General features: G+C 37.6%; 1 pseudogene; it reads left to right on the plus strand.

Annotated features, from left to right (window-relative positions):
• The first annotated feature begins 21,325 nt into the window (after positions 1-21,325).
• On the plus strand, positions 21,326-21,678 carry LOC129542853 (small ribosomal subunit protein eS25 pseudogene; annotated as a pseudogene).
• The last annotated feature ends 866 nt before the right edge of the window (positions 21,679-22,544 follow it).

A 22,544-nucleotide genomic window follows, 5' to 3' on the forward strand; every position in this document is an offset into this window, starting at 1 on the left:
ATTTTTATCTCTGGATTTATCCTGGTGGTATTAGTATCAGTGAGAATTTGAAAAAATTAATAATAATGTATTAAAGATGGAAAAGTCTTGTCTTTGGTACTTTACTATAGACATTAGTAATTGAAGAGTAGTTGAGCATAGTATTATTTTAAATACTGGCAAGTCAATAATGCAACACGAGTACATGTATTATTAGCAAAGTCCCTAATGTGTAATGTTGTACTTTCTACTTTGTCTCTTTCAAAATGAGTGTAGAAAATGGAAAGATGTTTCAAAAATAATGTAACAGTCTGTACTCATTATATTGAATCCTTAATGATTTCCGAAGATGTAAACATTTTTCTCTCCCTTACAAAGATAATAAAGAAGGAAAATAAAGACATTTGATGATTTATATAGTGAGGCCTATTTTCATCTATACATTAGTATATATAACAAAATAATCCAGAGTTTAAATGTAACAATAAAACTAAAACTATCTTCCAGTTAAAATTTTAAAGTTAATTTTAAAAATAATAGTTTTTTCTCAAAAAAATTATCACATTAAACAGTAATTGGATTAATGATGCTATTCTTAACATCTCTGAATAACTGCTATTTTTATGTTCGAAAGTTTCTACTTACAAATATTAAGTAGAAAAATAAAAACCCAGATAGTCCCAGCATTTAGTGAGCTTTCCTGACAGTAATACTGCTTAAAACAGGGCTTTTCTTGCAAGGGACTATTTGTGAAGCTCCTTGATAACCTTTGTGTATATTCACAGATTGATTCATGGGTAGAAAGTGTGGCATTGTGCCATAAATCTGTTTAAAAGCATTTTTTGTTTATACCATAGTTTATAATGGAAAGTAAAGTTGAAAAAAAAATAAGGATGTGGTGTAAATCCGCCATGTGAGGAGACATAATATTATAACATTAAGTGACTAGGATGAACATGTCACAACCCCTAATATCTTATAGTATGCAACTTCAGTCCTAAACCTTTGAAGAGATTGTCACTTACACAATTACCATTCCTTCTTTGTATCAATCAGAACTTTCCTTGAGGATGTTACATACAACTATCACCTAAATATAAGTGGGTTGCTAAGCATATGCCAACAGACAAGAACAGACACCCAGCAGTGGGATTGCAGAAGCATAACTCTGCACTCTTATTCAGAAGTGCTATACATCAGCTTTGCGTTTGGTTTTTATTCAGCACAGAACACAAATGTTTATCCCAAAGGCACTTGTTTTGGGGAGAAAAAGAGCCAAAGCATTAATTTTCAAAAGCTTAGGGATTTTTTTAAAGTGTCAAAAATATTTCAAATAAAGGTTCAGGGTAAGGAAGGTTTTTCAGTTTGTTTGTTTTGTTTTTACCGTTTTACGAAGCTTCACATCTCAATTTAGTTTAGCAGCTAAATACAGAAATCCCAATCTGGTGGTATTTAATGCCAGTTATTTAACTGAAAAAGTTTAGACAGAACTTTGCTTTTACACAGAGTACCTCTGGAAAGTCAATTATTTTAAAATGTTTTGTCTTACACAGGTCTGCCTCTCCTGAAATGGATTATTAGATTCACCCCCTTAAATCAAGCCTCAACAAGGTCTTACAATTAAAAATAACAAATCATTATCACCTAGCATCTGTTAGGATAGCTTTTATCAAAAAGGAAAGAAATAACAAGTGCTGGCAAGAATGTGGAGAAAAGGGATCTCTTGTACACTGTTAATGGGAATGTAAATTGGTGCAGCCACTATGGAACACAGTATATTCCTTTCTCAAAAAATTAAAAATAGAACTGCCATATGATCCAGCAATCCCACTTCTGAGTATATATCCAAAATTAACAATATTAGTATCTCAAAGAGATTTCTCTACTGCCATGTTCATTACAGCATTACTCACAATAGTCAAGATATGGAAATGATCTCAGTGTTAACAGAAGAAAATATTAAAAGGATGTGAAATACAAGCACACACACACATAAGGAAATCCTACCATTTGCAACAACATGGATGAACCTAGAGGACTTTATGCTAAGTGTAGCTAAATAAAGACAAACCCTGTGTGAGTTCACTTGTATGTGGAATCTAACAGAAGAAAAGGTCATATTCATGGAAACAGAGGTAGAATGGTGGTTGTCAGGCACTGAGGGATGGAGGAAATGAGGGAGGTGCTAGTCAAATGGCACAAGTCTTCACTCATAAGTAAATAGTGGGGATCTAATGAACAGCATAGTAACTATAGTTAATAATAATGTGTTGTATAAATAATTGACATTTGCTGAGAGTAGATCTTACCACATTCTTGTCACACACACACACAAAAAAATGGTGACTAAGTTAGGTCAGATATATGTTAATTAACATAATCATGGTAATTATTTCACAATGTATCTATACCAAATTATCATGTTGTATACTTTAAATATATACACTTTTGTCAATTATACTCCAATAAAGAAGAAGAAACATTTAAAAATAATTTTGAAGACAGTAATTTCTAAATATCTCATGCTTTTCAATAATTTAGGGGATTTAAACTGTCAAACTGAGTGAATCTTAGAAAGTTTCCAAATACTAAATGTTAGGTAATTACCAAATACTTTATCATCTACTTATCTTTTTAACTTCCAAAGTTATCTGTATTCATATGAAAAAAGAACTAAAAGGCAACACTAAAATATGAACTCTGTATTGCAATTAAGTTTACAGTACTAAATTTTTAAAATTCATTAAATATAGCAGTTAAATATAATCAAGATCAAAGTGTTTTGAGGAGTTTATGCAGAACCATAGGCTTCAGGTAGAACCAAAAAACCTGTTTAAATAATAGTCTGAGTAGAAGCTTCTTCACTGTAAAACCAAGTACAGTATAAAAATAAGCAAGCAAAAGCAGACAAACAGATTCCAAGCAAAGTGTGGAACTGTGGATACTATTCTTTAATAATTTGGGAAGGTCTTCAAAACGAACGTATTTCATTCCATCCATAAAAGATGGCTATCTGTTCCTTTCCTCCTTCCCACATTCTTCATGTGCTCACTTACTGGTGTGTTACTTAATGAGACATTGACCAACCAAAGTGATTTAATCCTATAAAACATGTCATTCAAATAACCATCAAAGTTAATGAATGGCTCATGTGTGGAAATATTGTTACCCTCCCTGAAAATCCCATTCATTCCCACACCATCCACTTCCAGATCTCCAACTCTGCTCTCTCCCCCAGCTGCCTGTTTCATATTTTCACCTAGATGTTTTCCTTAGAATTTCAAATACAATGCATTTTAAAAGCAAATTTATTTATCTCTGTCCTTGGATTTTTACACTGTTATCTTGTCTATTTCTGGAAATATTCTACTACAATAACACAAGTAGGAAGCCTCAGGGTTACTTTAAATTTTCTATCACTGATGCTGGAAACTGTGTGAATATGAGTAAATGGTTAAACTCCTAAAGTAAGACCTCTGTGTTCCCTCTTTTTCTAATTTTTTAAATATTATTTTTATTCATTTATTTGGCTGTGTCAGGTCTTAGTTTCAGCACATCGGATCAGGGTGCATGGGCTTAGATGCCCTGAGGCATGTTGGATCTTAAGCTCTCCAACAGGGATCAAACCAGCGACCCCTGCATTGGAAGGTAGATAACTGCTGGACCACCAGAGAACCCCTGTTTCCTCTTATATTTATCCCCTACTTTCCCATCCCAGTGTCACCATCTTACTAGCTGTCACAATATTTACAGAAACTTCTAACTGATGGTTCCTTTACTGAGAGAAGGGATAGGTCAGAAACCCCTTGCTATTCAAATGCATCGTTCACACCACTACTAGATGAATCCTTTTAACATAATTCTGAACAATCCCCAGTTGAAGGACTGCGTAAAGTCTAAAATCAGCCCTTTATGACAGACCATCCAGCCATCTAGCCCTTTCCCTTTTCTGACTTGTCAAGTATATATAAGTTGACCCTTGAACAGTAATAGGGGTTAGAGGCACCAACTCTACACAGTGGAAAATCCATATATAACTTTAGAGTAGGTCCTCCATATCCAGAGTTGCACATCCATGGGTACAAACAACTATGGATCATGCAATACTACAGTTTTAATTTAGTGGGATATCCACGTAGAAGTGAATTTGCAATTCAAACTAAGGTTGTTCAAGAATCAGCTATAATCCATCTAACACAGATTGTTCACCATTCAACAATCATCTTCAACACACCTCTTACGAACATTTTTGCTGGAAAGATTTCATGGGCTTTTAACTCCTCTTTTTCACACTCTCACCTCTTTAAATCCTATTAATGCTTCAAGAATTAGCTCTTGGGCTACTCAAAGATGTTTAATGTAGTACTCTATGAAACTCACATGCAACAGGGATTAATTTATATTTCAAAATCATGAAGATGCTACAAGGAAACCTCTCAACTCCAGGTACTATATGGAGGAGTGGTGTGATATTTGATTGTGGGAAACAGTCAGAAAGAAAAATCTTTTAAGTAATGAAGCAAAGTCTCCCAGGTAGAAATCTAATCAGAAGTTATTCTTATTTTCTCCTAACATCAGGGAGGTTAAAAAAAGAAAAAAAAATCCTCCCATTGCAGCTGCAGTAAACATTTTTTTTCTGGAGGCATTTTTATGCATTTTGAAGAACACATAAAGAACTATCTCCCCAGCATCGTGCAATTATGTATAGTAACAAATAGACACAGAATAGCTAGTGCAGTGGAAGTTGATGTGTCCTAGAGACCGAACATTAACCAATTGCATGCAAATAAACTAAAAATTCTTTTCAATTAGTGTAGCACTCTCTTCTACAAGAAAGAGACCAGCACAACATAAAAAAGCCTGATTCAGTCTTGAGATACAGCAAGAAACTAAAGGATGATGCAGAAGCAGAACAAAGAAATTATTCTAACAACTACTGACTATGGATTTTGCTCATAATCCACTGACAAAGGATTGGTAAACCAGACTCACATTATAGTATTTCCAATTACACTACAGAACTATTGAGAGAACTATAGACATATCTATAAATGTCTTAATTTTAGGTCTCAAATTCTAAATTGAAGCAGAATTTCATCTTTTCTTATTCATCCTATAATTTGACAAATTACAAAATTTCTTATTTCATAATAAAAACATTTATATAAAGAATATTTATAAAATTCTATGGTAAAGCAAGTTTTACATTTTTTTTTTTACTATGCTGAGCACTTGGGATTTTCAAGATGGAGATGAAAGCATGTTTATAACTGGCTTAAATGAAGTAGCAGAGGGATGTTAAAAATGAATTCCCAGTTCCTGATCTTGCATCATTAATGACAACTCTAAAGACAACGTGGTATGAGAGAGCCAGGTGCCATTTTGAATTTGGTTTTCTGGAAGGCACATTCTTTTTTGTTCCTCTTTTTCTGCCTCAGAAATGACATTAACTTGATAAGATAAAGCTACATTTGATAAAAGAAGGCACAGGCAGGCATGACAGTCACATCCTTGGTGTCTTAAACTTGGAGAATTTCCAGTATTTCCAAAGGATAACTGCAGGGCACTCAGGGCCCTGGTACTTAAACTATCAAACAGTCAACAACTGTCAGGCTGCCAACAAGCTGTCTTTTCTGGCAGCAGCTGTGTCTGCTGTCACTAGTTTCGTTCACACAATTGTAGTAGACCAATAGCAAGCATTTTTTTGATCTGGGTTATTAACAGATCACTGCAGGGGACATATGAATGGGAGAGAAAACTCCTTTATTAGACAACTGAAGGAAGCAGGAGGAGTGGAAAATTAAAAGGTATGTGTTATCAGCTATATTAGAAAATTATATCTACTTGAGAGCTATTTTATTTCTAATTCAGTTGTTCGGTCTTTATTCCATGCTTTCAGGTGAGAATGAGATAGGAATAATCAAATAACTACATTTTGTTTCACATGTAAGTTGCTATCTCTCCAACCACAATCAGTTTACACTCTGCCTCCACTCTCTCCCTTCTCTTCATTTACAATATGAATCCAACCTCCTCCAAAGCATTGGCAGCTCTCGCCATTTGAAGGCCAAAAGGTTTTAAGAGATCACTGAGGTTCTGTAGTAAAAATGAAAAAAAAAAAAAAAGACAACTGGCTTATTTTATCCATGGTATTCATTAATAGTTTCGGAGAAGGCAATGGCAAGCCACTCCAGTACTCTTGCCTAGAAAATCCCATGGATGGAGGAGCCTGGTAGGCTGTAGTCCGTGGGGTCGCTAAGGGTCGGACACGACTGAGCGACTTCACTTTCACACATTGGAGAAGGAAATGGCAACCCACTCCAGTGTTCTTGCCTGGAGAATCCCAGGGACAGCGGAGCCTGGTGGGCTTCCGTCTATGGGGTCACACAGAGTCGGACACGACTGAAGTGACTTAGCAGCAGCAGCAGCAGCATGCATTAATAGTTTACCCTCCTATTTTTTATTCCCCTTTAACTTTCTCCATCTATCCTGAATGGAAAATGAAGTAGCATTTGATCAATAAAGCAGGTTGAAAAAGTGAAGAAGATTAGAGTATCTTGTACTAGGGAGACACCAAAGTAATAAGAATGGTTCTCCATATTTAAGGCCTCAAAACAGTCCTAACATCCAAATTCATGTTTTGGAAACTGAAACTGTAAACACATATGAAACAGAAGCAAACAAGCAATGTTTAGTGGCTCACAAACTACCTTCAGGATTCCATACAAAATAGATACAGAAACAATCATTTCTGCTTTCTTAACTTTTTCCCCAGTTCCAAACTATGTTTTATGATCTGTGGTTGTCGTTCAGTCACAGTCACATTCGACTCTTTGTGACCCCATGGACTGCAGCACACCAGGCTTCCCTGTCCTTCACTGTCTCCCGGAATTTGCTCAAACTCATGTCCACTGAGTCAGTGATGCTATCTAGCCATCTCATCCTCTGTTGCCCCCTTCTTCTCCTGCCCTCAATCTTTCCCAGTATCAGGGTCTTTTCCAATGACTCAGCTCTTTGCATCAGGTGGCCAAAGTATAGGAGCTTCAGCTTCAGCATCAGTCCTTCCAATGAATATTCAGGGTTAATTTCCTTTAGGATTGACTAGTTTGATCTCCTTGCATTCCAAGGGACTCTCAAGAGCCTTCTCCAGCACCACAATTTGAAAACATCAATCCTTCGGTGCTCAGCCTTCTTTATGTTTTATTATGCTTCCCTCCATGCAGCCATGAAATTAAAAGACGCTTGCTCCTTGGAAGGAAAGTTATGACCAACCTTGATAGTATATTAAAAAGCAGAGACATTACTTTGCCAACCAAGGTCCGTCTAGTCAAGGCAATGGTTCTTCCCGTGGTCATGTATGGATGTGAGAGTTGGACTGTGAAGAAGGCTGATCGCCGAAGAATTGATGCTTTTGAACTGTGGTGTTGGAGAAGACTCTTGAGAGTCCCTTATACTGCAAGGAGATCCAACCAGTCCATTCTAAAGGAGATCAATCCTGGATGTTCATTGGAGGGACTGATGCTAAAGCTGAAATTGCAATATTTTGGCCACCTCATGCAACGAGTTGACTCACTGGAAAAGACTCTGATGCTGGGAAAGGTTGGGGGCGGGAGGAGAAGGGGACGACGGAGAATGAGGTGGCTGGATGGCATCACCGACTCTGTGGACATGAGTTTGAGTGTACTCCGGGAGTTGGTGATGGACAGGGAGGCCTGGCGTGCTGTGATTCATGGGGTCGCGGAGAGTCGGACACAACTGAGTGACTGATCTGATCTGATCTGATCTGATGCTTCCCTCCAAAATAGCTAACCCTATCGAGGACAAACCCTAAAGTATCCACACTCCAATATTATCTCTCTGCTCCCAGTCATTAATCAAAACTTAAGACATTGAGTTTGAGCTCAGCTGACATTGCTTTGCGATCTAGCTAAAATAACTGATATTAAACATGTTTCAAAGGGAACAACCCCAAGCTCAGCCTGGAAGGTGGAAACACAAGAGGCACATGAACTAGACCATCTGACTATTACTGAATTTCTGTATCAAAGGCCTCTAACAATTAGAAGAACATCTTGTTATGCTGCTTTAATGCAGGGTTAAAAAAACCCTTTTCCTGTATCACATGGAACAAGTGCCTAAACAGGTGGCATCTACTATGACAGGCAAATGTCAGGAGACATTATTCTGGTGGAAATTATCAGCCCAAGAATATCCAAGGGTGCTTATGGCATTTCTAAATGAAATATTCACATAAAGCTTAGACTTTAGCTGAAAATAAAAACCAGGTAAATTATACCAGAGGGAACAGTCAGAATAAAACTTAAAGCAAAATATTTTCTAACATCTGCAGTCAAGGGCTCTGCTGGAAAATGTGAAAGATGGATTCCCTCTGGTAGCAAATGAGAAATGCAGTAGATGTATTTACAACATTCTGTATATATTCATTGGAACATATGGCTCAATGAATTATTCTACATGATAAATCTCCACTGAGGAAGCCTGCTACCCACTAAGGCCCTGAACCTTCTGAAAGTGGCAAAACCTCCTGCCAAGTGGTGTCATTCAGAAGAACAGAGGGTAAGACAAAATAAATTGCATGCAGCGTTGGTTATTTGAGAATGTTCCTATAATCTACATAAAGCAAGGAGAGATGATTCTGTCTGACTTCATCTGAAAGTTCCTTGAGCAGGGATGGGGAGAAGGTGGGCAATGTTTTGTGTTTTTTTTTCTAGTCAGTGATTACACGGAAAGCAGGTAGTATTTAGTAGGCAGACTCTGATTTCCAGACATATCCCAATCTGCTTCCATCTATCTGGCTTTGGAGCTTTCTGGACCCCTTCCAATATGCTCTTGGCTCTGTGGCCTGATTATCCTCAGCTGTGTTAATGAACAAGATGTGCTGATTTACATAGGAGACACACTCTCAATGAGAAGTTCCTTTGTGTGTGTCTTTCTATACCTGATTGGGAACATAATGCTCTCTACTGAGTTATATCTGAGCAAGGGATTTGCAGACACTCAATGTGGGCTGTGAGAAAGACATGGCACAACTTGCATGGGACTAAAGTAGCAATCAGTTGTGCTCAGAATCCAAGACCAAATTTTATACAAGTAATGTCTTTATAGTAAGACTATAGTAAGGAGTTCTTGTATAGTCCTAAGTAAACTACGTGAAGTAAGAAGTATCACTATTCCTGGTTCACAGACGGTCAAGTGCTCATGCTAAGCAGGAGCTTCGCCTCAGACCTGTTTCCATGTCTAAAGTCACATTTTATATACATAGTAGACACTTGGATATTAAGGAATTAAAGTGCTACACAAGTTACAGTGCTTGAAAAAAACTACCTCTAGACATACGGGTTTCCCAAGGAGTTACTGTCAAGACAATTATATAAAAATGGAAAAGCTATACATTTAAATCTAATTACTAACCACTGAATCCATTTAAAAGGGAGAGGTTAAAAACTCTATTTTTAGGTATAAACAAACAAAAAAAAACAGTATAGCAAGTAAGTTTATTTGTTGATCATATTTGCAAAATTGTGTTCTCTTTGAACGAAAACTTTAATATAAATGAAAAATTATAATCATCAGAATCATGCTATCTTGTAAAATGTGACAAATGTATATGTTTTTTAATTTAAAAAGTTCATTAAAGATTAGATTCCAAATATTCTACCTAGGTAACACAGAAAATTCTGAAAGTGAGGCTTGAATAATAATCTGGTAAGGAGCAACCCCAAATTTGAATCTAAAAAATGAAGTACAGTATATCACTCCCTCTACACCATTTCCCCTAACTGATACTATTAGGGATCAGAATTAACCAGGTGACTATCACTACACTAGCATCATCCCGACACATGCTTGTTTTACTAGCACATGTAAATAGGTGATTTTTGAGTGACAAGTGTGTCTATATGTGTGCTACTCTGTGTGTGATTATAGTATATGCAGTCTTCAGTCTTTGGGGGAATTGGTCACAGGCTCAGCATTGTTTACTTGATGTCTTCAGAATGGCTTCCACACCCATGAAGCATCTTGTCAACAAAAGCACTAGGGTGAAACAGTGAGCACTGTCTCCAGCTGAGTATAGATTTGCTTTGATGACCTAAAGTCATTTATAAAGGTGATCAATTCCTAACATTTAAATATGTGGCTCAAGTGGAACGAGCTAATTTTAAAAATCATCCTGAGAATACTATTTATATAAAGGAACACAAAAGAAAATAATGTATCTATTGACAGATAAATGCAATGAACTTGGTTGTCTAAAGGAATGCATTTAAAAAAAATTTTTTTTGGAAGGAGGGTCTCAGACAAAAACAGACAAAACACATTATCACAAACCTGGGAGGGGAGTTTAAGACTATAATTGTTGTTCGGTCACTAAGTTGTGTGTGACTCTTTGAGACCCCAAGGACTGCAACATGCCAGGCTCTCTTGTTCTTCACTGTCTCCTAGAGTTTGCACCGATTCATGTCCATTGAGTCAGTGATGCTATCTAACCATTTCATCCTCTGCTGCCCGCTTCTGCTTCTTGCCTTCTATCTTTCCCAGCATCAGGGTCTTTTCTAAGGAGTTGGCTCTTTGCATAAGGATTGAATTAGAATGGCTAAAGCCCTACAGGGTTTAGGATATCTTTAAAGGAAAGATATAAGCATCTGAATGCAGAGTTCCAAAGAATAGCAAGGAGAGATAAGAAAGACTTCCTCAGCAATCAATGCAAAGAAATAGAGGAAAACAACAGAATAGGAAAAACAAGAGATCTTTTCAAGAAAATTAGAGATATCAAGGGAACATTTCATGCAAAGATGGGCTCGATAAAGGACAGAAATGGTATGGACCTAACAGAAGCAGAAGATATTAAGAAGAGGTGGCAAGAATACACAGAAGAACTGTACAAAAAAGATCTTCACGATGAAGATAATCACGATGACGTGATCACTCACCTGGAACCAGACATCTTGGAATGTGAAGTCAAGTGGGCCTTAGAGAGCATCACGACGAACAAAGCTAGTGGAGGTGATGGAATTCCAATTGAGCTATTTCAAATACTGAAAGATGATGCTGTGAAAGTGCTGCACTCAATATACCAGCAAATTTGGAAAACTCAGCAGTGGCCACAGGACTGGAAAAGGTCAGTCTTCATTCCAATCCCAAAGAAAGGCAATGCCAAAGAATGCTCAAACTACCGCACAATTGCACTCATCTCACACGCTAGTAAAGTCATGCTCAAAATTCTCCAAGCTAGGCTTCAGCAATATGTGAATCATGAACTTCTAGATGTTCAAGTAGGTTTTAGAAAAGGCAGAGGCACCAGAGATCAAATTGCCAACATCCGCTGGTCATGGAGAAAGCAAGAGAGTAACAGAAAAACATCTATTTCTGCTTCATTGACTATGCCAAAGCCTTTGACTGTGTTGATCACAATAAACTGTGGAACATTCTGAAAGAGATGGGAATACCAGACCACCTGACCTGCCTCTTGAGAAACCTGTATGCAGGTCAGGAAGCAACAGTCAGAACTGGACATGGAACAACAGACTGGTTCCAAATAGGAAAAGGAGTACGTCAAGGTTGTATATTGTCACCCTGCTTATTTAACTTCTATGCAGAGTACATCATGAGGAACGCTGGGCTGGAAGAAGCACAAGCTGGAATCAAGACTGCCGGGAGAAATATCAATCACCTCAGATATGTAGATGACACCACCCTTATGGCAGAAAGTGAAGAGGAACTCAAAGGCCTCTTAATGAAAGTAAAAGAGGAGAGTGAAAAGGTTGGCTTGAAGCTCAACATTCAGAAAACGAAGATCATGGCATCTGGTCCCATCACTTCATGGGAAATAGATGGGGAAACAGTGGAAACCGTGTCAGACTTTATTTTTTTGGGCTCCAAAATCACTGCGGATGCTGATTGCAGCCATGAAATTAAAAGACGCTTACTCCTTGGAAGGAAAGTTATGACCAGCCTAGATAGCATATTAAAAAGCAGAGACATTGCTTTGCCAACCAAGGTCCATCTAATCAAGGCTATGGTTTTTCCCGTGGTCACGTATGGATGTGAGAGTTGGACTGTGAAGAAAGCTGATCGCCCAAGAATTGATGCTTTTGAACTGTGGTGCTGAAGAAGACTCTTGAGAGTCCCTTGGACTGCAAGGAGATCCAGCCAGTCCATTCTAGAGGAGATCAATCCTGGGTGTTCATTGGAAGGACTTATGCTAAAGCTGAAGCTCCAATACTTTGGCCACCTCATGCGACAAGTTGACTCACTGGAAAAGACTCTGATGCTAGGAGCGATTGGGGGTAGGAGGAGACGGGGACGACAGAGAATGAGGTGGCTGGATGGCATCACCGACTCAATGGACATGAGTTTGAGTGAACTCCGGGAGTTGGTGATGGACAGGGAGGCCTTTTGTGTTGTGGTTCATGGAGTCGCTAAGAGTCGGACACGACTGAGCGACTGAACTGAACTGAACTGAACTGAAAGCCCTACAGTAAGGCTTTAAAATAAAAAAGTAAAAATTCTTAAAAGATATCATAGAATATATCGCTTAAGAGAATAAGATTTTACAACAGACCTGATTCTAAGTATGACTTTTTTTTAATTATGAGGTTTTGACAGAGATACCTAATTTCTTTTATTTTTGGTTCCTGCATTTGTAAAATGAAAATAATAATACTTTTACATTGGGTTGTTGTGTATTGAATGAAAAAATATAGATAAAACAGTTGCAAAAAAAAAAAAAAACAGTGCCATATCTTCTACAGTTAGCACACACTGAACATTTGCTTTATTTAAGTGCTTGGGAAAAGGGAAGTTATAGCCTCAAAGTATGCTATAATGATAATGAGAGCAGAGAAAAAGTAAAGCTATTCAATTTCTATTTTGTTTCCACATGTTTGATAAAAAGAGTAATGCTGAAATTGGAAAGGAAAGAACAATTTGGTTACCAGAGGACAGGAGTCTAAAGTAGATAAGGAGATGATAAGAGAAAGCCAAGGTGCTTTAAACACACCTTAAAACTGAAGCACAAGCATGCTCGTGAAATATATGCAAGGGCAGTGAAAGAATATTCACATACAATTGGAATGGCTATTGGCAAATATTTAGACAATAGGATAAGGTACAGAAAAACTGAAAAGTCAAAATTCTCCCCAGTTTTCAAATGTGAGAAGTGGACTATAAAAATTTTAACATGATATGCTCTATTTATCTTTGCCTCCATCTCCCTGCTCTGGTTTTTTGTTATACATCTATCTGCTCCTCATAGAACTCAGCAATGGCTCTATCAGGGTCAGGCTTCCTTTTGGAACCAATCTTTCAAGAGGTTATGAACTGAATGTTTGTGCCTCCCAAAATTCATACATTGAAATCTTAAACCCTGTGGTGTGAACCTATTAGGAGAAGGGGTCTTTGAGACGTGATTAGGTTATGAGAGTGGAATGAATGGAATTAGCACACTTATGAGAAGAGACCAGAGAGTTTGTTCCTTCTCTCTCTCTGCTTATCACCATGTGAGGAGACAAAAAGAAGACAGCAATCTGCAACCCAGGAAGCAGATCCTCTCCAGACACTGGTTCTACCAATGTCTTGATTTTGGACTTCCCAGCCTTCAGAACTGTGAGAGACAAGGATTGAAGTCACTCAGTCTTTGGCAATTTGCATAGTAGCTCAAGCTAAGACATAAAGTATACGTTAAACTTCTCCTACCAGTAGGAATTAGAATTGAGTCCTTTCAGTTCAGTTCAGTTCAGTTCAGTCGCTCAGTCATGTCCGACTCTTTGCGACCCCATGAATCACAGCACGCCAGGCCTCCCTGTCCATCACCAACTCCCGGAGTTCACCCCCACTCATGTCCATCGAGCCGGTGATGCCATCCAGCCATCTCATTCTCTGTCGTCCCCATCCCCTCCTACCCCCAATCCTTCCCAGCATCAGAGTCTTTTCCAGTGAGTCAACTCGTCGTATGAGGTGGCCAAAGTATCGGAGTTTCAGCTTTAGCATCAGTCCTTCCAATGAACACCCAGGATTGATCTCCTTTAGAATGGACTGATTGGATCTCCTTGCAGTCCAAGGGACTCTCAAGAGTCTTCTCCAGCACCACAGTTCAAAAGCATCAATTCTTCGGCGATCAGCTTTCTTCACAGTCCAACTCTCACATCCATACGTGACCACGGGAAAAACCATAGCCTTGATTAGATGGACCTTGGTTGGCAAAGTAATGTCTCTGCTTTTTAATATGCTATCTAGGCTGGTCATAACTTTCCTTCCAAGGAGTAAGCGTCTTTTAATTTCATGGCTGCAATCAGCATCTGCAGTGATTTTGGAGCCCAAAAAAATAAAGTCTGACACGGTTTCCACTGTTTCCCCATCTATTTCCCAAGAAGTGATGGGACCAGATGCCATGATCTTCGTTTTCTGAATGTTGAGCTTCAAGCCAAACTTTTCACTCTCCTCTTTCACTTTCATCAAGAGGCTTTTGAGTTCCTCTTCACTTTCTGCCATAAGGGTGGTGTCATCTGCATATCTGAGATTATTGATATTTCTCCCGGCAATCTTGATTCCCGCTTGTGCTTCTTCCAGCCCAGCGTTCCTCATGATGTACTCTGCATATAAGTTAAATAAGCAGGGTGACAATATACAACCTTGACGAACTCCTTTTCCTATTTGGAACCAGTCTGTTGTTCCATGTCCAGTTCTAACTGTTGCTTCCTGACCTAGATCCAACTTCTCATGGTTGTTTTTGCTAAGTGTCCTTGTCCCTGCAACCCTCTCTGCTTCCTCTTATCCATATCTGGAAATTTTTGAGAAATTTTAAATGGATATTTTATGGACATTTTTCAAATAAAATTAATGACTAGCAACTACAATGGCTCCACTGAGAACTAATCATGCCATTTTATCTCCTTTGTAACAGAATCTCTATGTTAGTAATGAAGAATAACCTGCACAGAGTAGATATTAATTTCAGAAAGAAATATGACCAATTTTCCTATGATTCTCTAGGAGAAATGGAGCTGGATGGCAGTAGAATTCAGGGGATTGATTGCTGCATGGTAGTTTAGTCGCTAAGCCGTGTTTGATCTTGTGACCCCGTGAACTATAACCTGCCAGGCCTCTCCAGTCCATGGGATTCTCCAGGCAAGAATACTGGAGTGGGTTGCCATTTCCTTCTCCGTGGGATCTTCCTGACCCAGCAAACGAACCCAGGTCTCCTGCACTGCAGACAGATTCTTTACAGGTTGAGCTATGAAAGAAGCCTGATAGCTGCATGAACTATATCCAAACAGTGAATAATACTTTGATATCAGCTAAAAATACTTCACTCTACCCTATTCCATTTCTTATAAGTGATCTGATTAAAACACATAAGGCATTTTTACTAAACAGATAGGCATTTTTATTAACAGTATAGGTGACTCTAACTTAAGGGATGGATCCATTTATTGTATATAATTAACAATAAACTTAAAAATTCTTGTTGAGTCAGAAGAGTGGATTGTACCAGACAATATGCAACTTCATGGGGAGAAATATAAAGCCCAAATAAGGCTCAAAAAGTCACCAGTACAGTTTCAGAGTTAGAGAGACCTAACACAAGAGCAGTTCATGTTTTAAAATGACCATCATAAGATAATGGGATGTGGCTGCTAAAATAACTCACATGAACTTGAGTTGTAGATAAATATTAAAAAAAGAAAGGTATACTTCCATTGTTCTGTGCATTTTCCCCTCCAAATCCAAAAGACTGAATTTTGTGCTGAGCTCCACATTTTCAAAAAATATTGACACAATGGAGTTATCCAGAGATTATCAAAAAACAATTGATGCTTCTACAAATTATGTCATTTGAGGAATACTGGAATTAACAAACACTAGAAATGTAGACTATAACAGGAACATAAGTACTACATTCAAATATTTGAAAGATTTTAGAAGGTTAGAATGAACTGAACAGTAGTTCCAAATGTCAGAACTAAGACTAAAACTATAAGTAATAAGAAGACAAATTCCAGCCCAGTACAATTTCCAAGGAAATAAAATTGTAATGGTTTTGCAAGAGGGTACGCCCCTCATCCCTGAGATGTTCCACCCAGAAGTTGAAATGGCCACTAGCACTCATTCAAGAACAAGAGGAGAAGCCATTAGGTGAACTTTTAAAGATTCCTTCTACCCTACATCCATAAGACTATCAGCATTTCACTTTCAAAAGAGATTTTTAGTGTTATTGTTCCCAATATTTGATTGAAGTAGTCAAATTTCTTTTAAATTAGTTTTCTTGCTCTAATAGCCCAAAGCAAAGGTATATATTTAGAATTAAGAAAGGCCTTTCATGGTATTATCAATAGGTTTTCTAAATACCAGTCTATCTTTGCAGACAACCCAAAGAATGGAACAGTTGATCATTCATCAGCTGTGACCTCTGGAGTAGTTTCTTCACTTGGAGAAAAATTGAAGTTCCACCCCATCACACTTATACTTGCTTGACTTCACAACTGCAATATGCCCCTCCAGAGAGAGGTTCATTGTTGGTGTCATGAGCATCGATCGATTGTATCTAAGCTGCTCTCACAATGATTACACCGTCCCTCACTCCCCTAAGTTTCACAGCCCAGAGCATGCCCAGGGCTCACTGCAGGCAGACTCATTCTGATCAGTGCAACACCAGCATACTGCATACGTTCACAGAGCCAAAGGCAGTCAGGGTCCCAGGGTATTCCAATCATAGACAGAATTTCAGCTTTATTAGGTAACTGTCAAATTTGCCTTGGTGTCTCTTAAAATTTTAAATCAGAAGAAAATACAAATGCAGAGAAACTATGATAAGCTAACTTACCAATCTGTTGTAATAAACATGTGTACTATGATCATACACTATGGAAATCAGATGGAGAGCCCAGAGAGTGATAATAGCGCAAGCTACGTGCACATAGTGAGATCATAAAAATCATAAATGCTGTATGTCAGGAAGAGTTTTTCTTTTTAAACATCCTGGTCAAGATCCCTTCTATTTAAAAAATTAATCATTCAAAGGATAAAATAATGCAAAGAAAGTTTGAAACCCAAAAGGTAATAAAAATAGAGAAAGGAGGTATTACATTGTGGAAGATGATTGCCTCTACTGAAATCCAGACATGGACTTCATTGTCTTAATTTCTCTAATTTCTTTGTTTCTGTATACAGGTCCTATTGTGTGTTCATTCCAATATATATTTCTTTACTCATGAGCTGCAAAAGAGAAAATTCTACATCTAAGGCTTCTTCTGTATAAGCCTCAGCTTAGGGTGGGAGAGAAGAGTAGGGAATGTTTCTTTATAATCTTATGGAAAAATCCTTAGGTAAAGAAATGCATTGTTTAGTAAACAATAGGCTTAAAAGGCTATTTTATATATGAATAGATAGTTTCCTTGGCAAGACTAGAATAGATTGTGAATGAGGGGGAAAAAATCTACAAAAAAAGAAAAGGAAAAAAAATGAGTTTTCACTAGCTACAAAAAAAGGGTGACAACAGTCATAAGAATCTGGAAAAGCAGAGGGGATGTGAGAAGTAGGGGAGAAAGCTTAGAAAAAGAGCAGGAGACTGGGACAGGAGGAGGGGAAACAGACAGTGGGAAGTTTCTGGAGCTGGTTGGGCCACATTCAAGGATGGAGAAGGTTAAAGATCAAGGTCAATTATCTCTCTCTTATGCTCAGATGAAACACAGCCTTCTTCCAGAACCACTCCTCAACTTCAGTCAAAGTCTATTAACACAATTGTCTTTTGTGAATTTCAAGATGAAAATTGTGGCATAGGAGCTATATTGCCCATTTGGATCAACTCAGAACACACAGAATGAAATGGAAAAGATTATAAATGAAAAAGATCAATGGAAAATTCATCAGACTTAACAAACCAAGATAAGTGATTAGAAGATTCTGAGAGCCATTGGAAATATTGATTAGCATACCATATATGAAGTTGAGATGAGTAAGGAACTGAATCAGAGAATTACTGAAATAGGCTGGAAGACTGGAGACACAGTGGCAATCGAATTCAGGATCAAGCAAACTAAAATTGGCTGGGTATGACTCTTGGTGATATTAAAGTAGAATGCCTGCTTCAACTCTGTCTCTAAGAGATGCTTTAAGATCTGACATGGGATTGGAGTGGGGATTAGAGCAAGTTGAAGGGGAGAGACTCTGAGTCCCAACCAAAATCAGTCCAATTCTGCATGATTTGCAAACAAAGATTCTGTATAGTATTTCAATTCTAATAAGGGCCCATATATTAATATATAAGTATAAATAAATATTTTTAAAGTTTTGCTACTACTGCTGAAAATTCCTAAACACTAGCTGAATCAAACTAGAAAGTATTTACAGCTTGTGATATAATTTACAATTCTCCAAAGAGCAGCAAAATGAAGAGGAAAAGAAGAAAGGAGAATGAGGAGAACAGGAGATGGCTGGTAGCCAATCAGTAAAATCAAACTTTATCAATTTTTAATTCAGTTTTAATTTCATCTTCCTACCCCAATCTCAGAAGTTAAAATTTCCATCTTATAACCTATGGCAATCTCTGTAGCATCTAGATAAGTAAAGTTCTGTTATTCGTCCCATAGGCCTATGAATACTATGTAATACTGCTACCAATACCAGATGGCTGCTCACCTCTTCTTCATGAACACATCTAGACTACTGTGCTCAGCCTCACTTAATTAGCTATGACAACAGGACTGAGTGCTAGCCAGCAAAATATGTGTGGAAGTAATCTTCACACTTCTAGGGCTGGCCCATTAAAGTCATCCATGTTCTTTTCCCTACTACTTGCTGGGTGTTAATACCCAAGGCAGCCTAAAAGCTTCAAGATGAAGATGGCAGTGCCTCTATCAGCCTGAGTGTGTGAATGACTGTGTGGATCAAAGCACTTCGACAAACTGGTACTACCTCTACATTTCTGATCCATTAAAACACTTCAGGATTCATTTGTTTTATATATATATATATGATGCTGACTTGTTATATTAACGATGCTACCTAACTAGTATAAATATGATCTCTGATCTACTCCATTTTCTTCTTTAACAGGTTAGCAAATCTTCAGAAGTGTTTCATGAACAACATCAGTGTTTCTCCAGAGCTGATACAGATGACAATGAAATTGGTATTCACTTAGGGCCTCCATGTGTATGTGTCTGTTCAGTGGCTCAGTCGTATCTGACTCTTTGCGACCCCATGGATGCTAACCTGCCAGGCTTCTCTTTCCATGTGATTTCCCAGGCAAGAATACTGGAGTGAGTTGCCATTTCCTTCTCCAGGTTGATCTTCCCAACCCAGGGATCAATAGTGAAGTGAAGTGAAAGTCGCTCAGTCTGACTCTTTGCAACCCCATGGACCATATAGTCCATGGAATTCTCCAGGCCAGAATAATGGAGTGGGTAGCCTTTCCCTTCTCCAGGGGATCTTCCCGACCCAGGGAGTGAACCCAGGTCTCTCTTATTGCAGGCAGATTCTTAACTAGCTGAGCTATCAAGAAAGCCCCAGGGATCGATAGAGAAACCCATAGATGCTAACAAGTTAGCAGAATACAGTAATCTTTTCACATAAGACTGTGTACCATAATAAGGTCTTATGGAAGAGCTGAGAATTACCTACTTTAAAAAAGTTTTCCAGCTATATTTCTTAGCCAATTATTTATTATATACCCAAGCAGTTTGAAGAAGGTTGAATAATATAATAATTATATCCAATAATGTTTTGGTGTTTTAGCAGTTATGAAACACTAAGCAGCCTGATAAGTGATGGTAAATTGCCTCTCTTATTTTTGCTAGTAGAGATGTGGCCAAACAAAATCCCATGCTGGATATTTGGGGGTGGTTCAGAAGTCCTATTTTGGAAATTTTTAGTTGTCACTCTGAATCACTGTAGCATGCGTGTTCTCAAATATCTCTCTCCTTTGCAATAATTCACACTTCTTTAGCATGTAAGAACCCTTGAACATGCTCACACATTCTAATTTATATGCTTTTCTTTAGGTACACTTAGAATAAACTACCTATGAAATGGTAGACGACCTTTTGAATTTTTGTGTTATAAAAAAGGGAATCTGACTGGTGAGATTAATTGTCATTCTGGGTAATATAATATTCTGCATTTTATTTTCCTGGAGCACTCAGAAGAGAGGAAAGCAGTAAAAATTTAAATATAGCATGTCCAAGGGAATCTGCTACAATATATTGTGATCACCATGAGTATGAAATGCAAAATAATGTTTGTATATCAGAGGTGACTATTTAAACCCATTTCAATGTCTGAAAAACCTTATTTCAAGTTTTATCTAATTCTTTTCTTATATGATCCAAAAATGCATATACAAAATCAACAGAAAGATATGAAATGATAAGACAGCTAGACATGGTTTCAAGCTCTAGTTTAACTGCAACCTCCATCTATAGCAACATTTAAATTTTCCTTATGAGGAGAGAAGTTAAAACAAGAAGAAGAGAGGTGCTGGACATGATATTCAGCTTCTCTGTTTGTCTCAAATGCGTAGTGATCGTTGAGTAACTTGACTTCCCTTTCTCAGTTCAGTGGGAAAATATATTTTCATTTATTTTTGTGCAGAAACACAAATAAAATGTCATCTAAATGGCATTGCTTTTATATGGATAAGCAGGTGATCTCACATTGGTCTCAGTTCAGATTGATTGTTCCATCTCTTTACTAAAGAAATACACTTAAAAGCAAATTTAGTTTAGAGGAGTCTAGCAATAATGCCTGCCTAATAGAAACAATTTCGTAGTGCCTTCAATGGACCCTGATAACAAAGTGCATAACAGCTGCAAAAGAAGTAGCCCAATGAGCATCTTCTACTGATGGTGATTGATCCAGTCTCATAATGAAGTGAAAGCTTTTTTAGAGCCAAAGCAATTCTTGCCCACATCCTTTACCAGGAGAAACCATAATGAATCGTGTTAGTAGCCAGCATTTATTGAAAATTTCATCTTAGAATGTTGGCCAGATGTCATTATAGCAGAATTAAGTGCAGCCTGAGAGCCTTGCTATAATGTACAGAATCTCTCTTCATCACTGTTCTGGAGTTGTTTTGGGTCTGCCTCCAGATATTACAGAGAAATGAAAAGAAGGAAAAAAAAAAAACGCTTTAAACTACAACTGATTGTTTTATGCACAACACGTCTTGTATCTTCTCTTAAAAGAAATTTAATTACCTAAATTCTGTATGCTGTTTCAATGTACAAGTGTTAGTCTATTACATAAGATAAAAATATTTTTAAAACCTTACACTGGTCTGACATCTTAGCGAGGCAGCAGTGGTCACAGCGGCTCTCCCAGCTTCCCTATGTTGCCCAAGGACAAGAAGAAGAAGAAAACGCCAGAAAGTCGGCCAAGAAAGACAAAGATCCAGTGAACCAACTGGGGGAATTGCCAAAAAGAATTATCCAAAGGTAAAGTCTGGGACAAGCTCAATAACCTAGTCTATGGCAAACTCTGTAAAGAAGTTCCCAACTACAAGCTTATAATTCCAGCTGTCGTCTCTGAGAGACTGAAGAGTCATGGTTCCCAGGCCAGGGCAGCCCTTCAGGAACTCCTTAGTAAAGGATTTATTAAACTGGTTTCAAAGTACAGAGCTCAAGCGATTTACACTAGAAACACCAAGGGTGGAGATGCCCAGCTGCTAATGAAAATGCATGAATAGGTCCCACCAACTGTACATTTTGAAAAATAAAACTTAATTAGTCAAAAAAAAAAAACCTCCCACTGACCTCTGATGTTCCTAAAAATATAAAAACATTTAATATAGTTTGCAACTTGAAAACTATTTTAGTAGTTTCAGATTATTCTAATGCCTTCAATTTATTCTGAAAAGGGCTTAGAATTATGTATCATTCTAAAGAGTAAATGGTACACGAAAAGCATTTTCATTAAAAAAGGTTGTACTTAATGGATTATCTAGACTAATATATTGAAACCATGTGGTATATTCTACTTTTACAATATTTCATGTCATCAGATATAATCACTTTCCTTGATTTGATGAATCTTAGAGAATTACTGTCAAGCTCTCTTTGGCTAAGGGATCTGTTTATGTGAAACTGATTTGTAGTTTTGTAGCTAAGTAAAAAAATCCATCAGCTGTCTGTCATCTCACATTTTTTATAAAAGACTGCAGTGTGAAGCTTAGAACATATTAAAACAAATCTTTCTTTGAATGCTTCATTTTCACATATTACACTAGAGTTTTCAGCATTTTAGATGGAATGTTGTCTCAACTGTGGTTATAAAAACCATTAATTCTCATTTCTAACATCAGTATATGTAAGTGGACTAAATATATTCAGATGTGAAGCAGGTCCCTAGCTTTAGACAATAGTCACAGTGCAAGAAACACTAGGAGTCAGTCCATAGAATAAGGCCTGATGAATTAGAACTCCATGTCCTACAGAGCAGAAAAGAAAAAGTAGAGTCTTCATCTGGGGCACACCTAATATGTTAAGTGTATTTCATCCTCAGATGCAATAATCTAAGTAATAGGATACTGCAACAAAGAAAGTTTTCAA

The sequence above is a fragment of the Moschus berezovskii genome, chromosome 19 (assembly GCF_049115385.1).
Source record: "Moschus berezovskii isolate FMDL1 chromosome 19, NW_MosBer_1.0, whole genome shotgun sequence".
NCBI classification, from domain to species: domain Eukaryota; kingdom Metazoa; phylum Chordata; class Mammalia; order Artiodactyla; family Moschidae; genus Moschus; species Moschus berezovskii.